This window comes from Lepus europaeus, chromosome 4 (assembly GCF_033115175.1).
Source record: "Lepus europaeus isolate LE1 chromosome 4, mLepTim1.pri, whole genome shotgun sequence".
NCBI lineage: Eukaryota > Metazoa > Chordata > Mammalia > Lagomorpha > Leporidae > Lepus > Lepus europaeus.
The window spans coordinates 62,700,725-62,707,266 of NC_084830.1; positions in this window are offsets into that span (position 1 = coordinate 62,700,725).

Below are 6,542 nucleotides of genomic sequence, written 5' to 3' on the forward strand. Positions count from 1 at the left end.
TCCCGGAATGCTCCCCTCTAACTGTTTTCTTTTCTACCTCTGCTTTCACAATTCCTCTTCTCCCAGTTCCTGGGGAAAAAAAAAAAAGGCGTACCTCTCACTCAAGTTGAATCTTACTGTGAGACATTGTCCCAGGATGGAAAGCAGACACTGGAGGCAAGTAGACAGTCAATGTCCCTAATCAATCAGTAGAAGTACTTTTGCAACTCTGGTGGTTTCCAGCTTTTGCTTTCAACAAAACTGAAGAACCTCCTAACTGAGGTGTCAGCTCATCATTAAAAATAATTTTGAATAATAGTTCACTAAGGGCTTTTTGCTGGCATCTTGGAAGGCTTTAAAAAAAATTTTGTGTCATAGGTAAAACAAAAGCCCTGTTCCATTATCCTTATTTTTGTGTGTATGAACAAATGTTCTCATCACATACGTAAAAGAAAAGGAAAAAGGGAATGAAATATATGACAAATCCTGTCTCACACTTGCAAACACGGCTTTGGAATGTTAATTGGAAAAAAATCAATTGAGTAAAAAATGCATTTCAAATGAATGTTATTATCAATATTTACAATATGCTTATGTCTCTGATCAAATCTGCACTAACAATTATGTCAATTCAGGATTTCTTTTAACATGGTAACAAAAGTTTTTAAAGTGAGACAAATTGGTTGAATATGGACTTCTTTGTATAAATACAAAATTCTGTGGGGGAAGTAGAGTGGAAATAAAGGAAAAATGCAAAATTTCAAGCTTCATATTTTTTATTAAGTAATTATTTTTATCAAGTAATTATGGTATATAGTCCCATTGAGTGGATTTTCTAAGATGACATAATTTTGTTTTGTATTGAAATTACAACTTGCCAGAAATGACATTCATTATAATTTAAGACTACAATGAAATATATCAAATACTAACTTAAGAATGTGTAAAATGGCATATAGTTCTTCAAAGTTGTTTTATACAGAACACTAATCTAGTTCAGTATTTTCCAAACACCATCTTTCACCAAAGGAATTGGGCCCCAGCTGCCCACGTAGAAGGCCTGGATGGAGTTCCTGGCTCCTGGCTTCAGCCTGGCCCAGCCCCAGCTGCTGTGGGCATTTGGGGGAGGGAACCAGCAGATGGAAGATTCTCCCTCCTTCTCTCTCTTTCAAGTGAAATTTAAACATTTTAGAAAGACTGCCAGATTCTGAAATTCTGTCTTCTATGATGTTTTTAGAATTCAGAGGAATTTTTTGAAATTGCAATGTTAAGATTCTTTTCCTCATTGCTCTCCAAAATGTTTAAATGTTTGTTTTACTAAAAAAATTCAGAATCTTAGGTGAACCACAAGTCTAATGGAATATAAAGGGGAATATTCTGTTTTATAAAATTTTCTGTGTTATTGAGCCACGGAGACAGTCAATTTACCACCTAGTTTAATAGAGATAGCTAGCACTTTTAAGGCATTTTTAAAGTTTTTCCTGTGTGCCACACATTAAGATTTAATAGGTAAATAAGACTAAATAAGGTAAATAACTCAAGAAACTACATTTCACTGTGGGAGAGGAACATTTAAATTAGTAACTATAAAGATTAAGTGTTGAGAGAGATATGTACAAGTTGCTATGAAGGACAGTTACTTGCTTGAAAATCTGAATTTCTAGAGATTTGAGGTACAAATAGGATTGTTGCCAAAATTAAATCTATCCCTAAGCAAGGGAGGTTTAGTAGTTCAGTGTCAATGGTAGGAGACATGCTTAAGGTGGGGTTTGAAAAGAAAGGAGGGGTGATGAATGAATGTAGACTTTATCCTGATAGTAGTGTGGAGACTGGAAGGCTTTAAGCAAGAGAATGATGAAGTTGGATACTTGTTAATATCAGTTTCTTTCATTCTAATTCTATGCTCATCAAACAGTGTGATCTCAAATTGGGCCCCCTGTGTAGATTCATCCACAAGGAAGAAATTCCCTTAGAAAATAAGGTACGTTAGCTTGCCAGAGAAATGTTCTGCTGAAAGATAATGAATTTACAGTGTCTTTTAAATTTCATTCATTTGAAGCAGTATCCTAGAATCCAATGTATGGTAAGTATATGAATCAAGTCCAGAGTTGGGGTGTTATTTCCACTTCTCAAAGTCCTAGGACTTCTAACTACTTTCTCTGTAGTACCTAAGTATCCATTTGCCTCCCACCTCTTAGGTGCACTGAGAATTCCATAGACTTGATAGCAATGATTTTGTAAAAGATGGCAATGCGATTTTTTAAGCTGGGGCAGGCTTTTGGCCTAATGTTTAAGCTGCTGTCATTTTGAAGTGCCTGGGTTTGAATTTCCACTGTGTCCCTCTTTCCAGCTTCCTGCTAATGTGCACTTTGGGAAGCGACATGTGATGATAGCTCAAGTAGTTGTGTCCCTGCCATCCATGTGGGCGGCTTGGACTGAATTCTCATCTTCCAGTGTCAGATCAGTCAGCCATGGCCATGGTAGGTATTTGGACAGTGAACCAATGACTTGGAGTGCGCTTGCTCGCTCTCTCTCTCTCTCTCTCTCTCTCTCTCTCATGCCTCTCAAATAAATACATACGCATATATATTTATTTAAAATGTATGTATTTTAAATCTGTAACACTATTTCCAGAAATTAAAATGACACTCTTCCAAATTGTTCATGATCAGCCAGCATAAAATTTCCATCTAACATTGATATATTATTCTTGCAGGAACAGCCATAAAGAACAGCTGTGCAGTTGTGCCTCTGTTCACAGAAGGGGTGGACCGGAGAGTGGGTGGAGAAGGAAAAAATTCCTGAGTACCACTGGATAAATTGCTCAGAGTAGCTGCACCTCCTACAGTGGGTCCGCAGTAGTATCTGCAGGTACAGAGACTGGTCAGCACAAGTAAGTTGGGCAAGTTGTTCGCCTGTCAGTAAAATGAGAATCCAGGCATTATTTTTGGCTTGGTAAGTTTTCTGACTGAGGTTTATTTCCCCAGGCCAGTCATAGTCAGTGTTGTCCTGTGCATGTTATTATGCCTCACTGGTCAGTGGAACAATTAGGCTCATTGAGCAAGTACAATTCAGGTACAGCTGACTTTTTTCTTCCATTTAAGTAACCTGACCTAACTACTGTGGGATTCTGGATTCTGTCGTTGACTCTTAACTATTTCAGGCTTTTCAGGTTTGCTCAGGAGACAAAATGATCCACTTGTGATCCAGAGATCTCTTCCTCCTCATGGTCTCCGTGTTCCTTTTGTTAATGCATTTATTCCCACCAAGACATCCACACACGATAGGAAGCATCACTCCGTGGTTTTACTGAAGAGGACTGCAGTGCTCGTGCTGGGAGACCTTGGTCAAATTGCTCTCTCTAGACTCTGGTTTCCTCATTCGTGAAATAGAGCTGTCGTAGAATAAGGTTCGTTGTCAATTGATTTGTTGGTTTATATTTACCAGGCACTGAGTTAAGGGCTTTACATATATTATCTCAAATACGAAAAGCAAAAAGCACTTCATTCTGCCTGGTAAATATAAGCCAGCAAATTAATTTATCCAACCTATTTAAATACTGTGTATTTGCCAGATGCTGAGGTAGATACCAGAGATAAAATGGGGAGCAACAAAAGACATAATCCAGGTGATAGGGTGTTTACCCTGATCTAGTCAGCACACGTTGGAGACCTGTATTGAAATACCACACTATACCCTATCATTTTTTAGGGGCAGGCGTTGTGGCACACCAGGTTAAGCCACTACTTAAGACTGCCATGTCCCACATCAGTTACTATTTTAAAGATTTTTTTTAAAAAGATTTATTTATTTATTTGAAAGAGTTACACAGAGAGAAGGAAAGGCAGAGAGAGAGAGAGAGAGCTTCCATCCGCTGGTTCACTCCTCAGATGGCCGCAACAGCCAGAGCTACGCCGATCTGAAGCCAGGAGCCAGAAGCTTCTTCCAGGTCTCCCATGTGGGTGCAGGTACCCAAGGACTTGGGCCATCTTCTACTGCTTTCCTAGGCCATAGCAGAGAGCTGGATTGGAAGTGGAGCAGCCGGGACTCGAACTGGCGCCCATATGGGATGCTGGTACTGCAGGCAGCAGCTTTACCTGCTATGCCACAGTGCCGGCCCCAATTTTAAAGATTTTAACTTTAGCAATTACAAGGAATTTTTTTTAATCAAAGAGAAAATATTTACATCTCAAATAGAAAAGAAGTTTAAAAAGTATTCTTGATCTTTAAAAACCAATCACTTGATCATAGATTTTTTTTTTTACTAGCTCATTATATCTATTCAACATCTGCATCACTTGGATGTACTAATCCTTTATTTATACTTTCATTCTCTGTGTCAGGTTTACTTAGGAGTGTAGCTTCTTAAAAAAAGCTATCTGAATCTGTTCATGGAAAAATTTCAGGAGGTTTTGAAAACTAGTGCTGCTACAATGTTTCCAGATCTGCTACCAAAGCTGTTGGTGTTGGCAGCTCTTCAAAAAGTTACGAATTTTTTAAAATGATACATGTTTCCCGTGAACTTTTATAAATTTTAGATTTATTTATTTATTTATTTGAAAGAGCAAGAGAGAGAGAGGGACACACACACACATATACTTATATATAATGGGAAGGTGTGTTTTATATTTATATGTATATGCATATATGTATCTATACACACACACTATATATATATATATATATATATATATATGCCTTAGGCCATTAGATACAGTGATGATAGCTAACTAACAAACATGAAGACATAAAAAAGCAAAAGTGGGTTGAAAGAAATGAAATTATCTTAGAGAAACATTTGGGGAGGGGGTGACATTGTGGCACAGTGCGTTAAGCCACTGCTTTGCATCCCATATGGGCACCAATGGTTCAAGTCTTGACTGCCCCACTTCTGATCCAGCTCCCAGCAAGTGCACTTTGGAAGGCAGCAGAGGATGGCTCAAGTGTTCAGATTCCTACCACATGTGTGGGAGACCTGGATGGAGCTCCAGGTTCCTGGCTTCAGTGTGCCCCCCCCCCCGCCATTGCAGCTGTTTGGGGGAGTGAACCAGCTGATGGAAGATCTCTGAGTCCCTCCATCTCTCTATAATTCTGCCTTTCAAATAAACAAACCTTTAAAGAAAATTTGGGGGGAGTGATGGGTGATGGTATTGGATCAGTCAGGGACCAAATGATGGAAAGCAAGTAACTGATGGGGATCCACTGAAAGATTTTAAGCAAGGAAATGATAGGACTAAACTTGCTTTTGGACAGCAATGGAATTGAAGACCAGAGACACAGGGGTATCAGTTATGAAGTTATGATGCTGCTGCGACAGAACAGCTAAGAGATGAAAGCCTCATGTCCAGCAGGCATCGAAAGTATCGTCTGGATTGGAGGTAGTTACATGAACATATTTGGGGATTGTCAGTTCATAGTTGGTAATTATAAAGATTTTATTTACTTATTTGACAGGTAGAGTTATAGACAGCAAGAGAGACAGAGAGAAAGGTCTTCCTTCCGTTGGTTCACTCCCCAAATGGCCGCAACGGCCAGAGCTGCACTGATCGGAAGCCAGGAGCCAAGTGCTTCTTTCTGGTCTCCCATGCGGGTGTAGGGGCCCAAGCACCTGGGCCATCCTCTACTGCCACCCCAGGCTACAGCAGAGAGCTGGACTGGAAGAGGAGCAACCAGGACTAGAACCTGGTGCCCATATGGGATGCCAGCACCACAGGCGGAGGATTAACCCAGTGCACTACAGTGCTGGCCCTGAGAGAGCATAATTAAAATCCAAGTAAATGAAATAAATAAGGAGAACATATAAAGTGAGAAGAGAAAGAGAGAGAGAGAGAGAGAGAGAGAGAGAGAGAGAGAGAGAGAGAACTTAAGTAGAATTCCAAGATAGCATCATTTAAGGAGCAGGTGCAAGAAGAGGATCCTGGGGAGACTGAACATCCAATAATCTTTGTTTTCAAAATTTCTTTTTTATATTATACTTGGATTTTCCATGCTTTAATGAAAGTCTGTTGATTATGTTCACTCTCCAGTTGTGATAGAAGCAGCTGTTCATCGTCTTGTATATAACAACCCTTCCTATGCTTGAATACTGTTATTAAGAAACCTAGTAGTCTTCTCTAACTTGGGCTAAATAATTTCTAGCTCCTATTTTTCAAACCCTTTAATCATCTCTGTGACTCTCTGTTGAATCCCTTCCCCTTTCTCTACATCCCTCTCTAGTTGTGGAGTATGTTGCTGGATGTTGTACTTTCAAGATTTGCTTTGAGCATGATGGGAGAATTTTCTTAAATTTCTTTTATCATCAGTTGACAAATTTATTTTTTTTAAGATTATTTATTTATTTGAGAGACAGAGCTCCAGACAGAGAGGGAGAAACAGAGAGAAAGGTCTTCCATCTGCTGATTCACTCCCCAGATGTCTGCAGTGGCCACAGCTAGGCCAGGATAAAGGGAGGGACATGGAACTCCATCTGAGTCTCCCATGTGGGTGGCAGAGAAGTAAGTACTTGGGCAATCTTCCACTGCCTTTCAAAATGCATTAGCAGGGTGCTGGATCAGAAGTGGGGC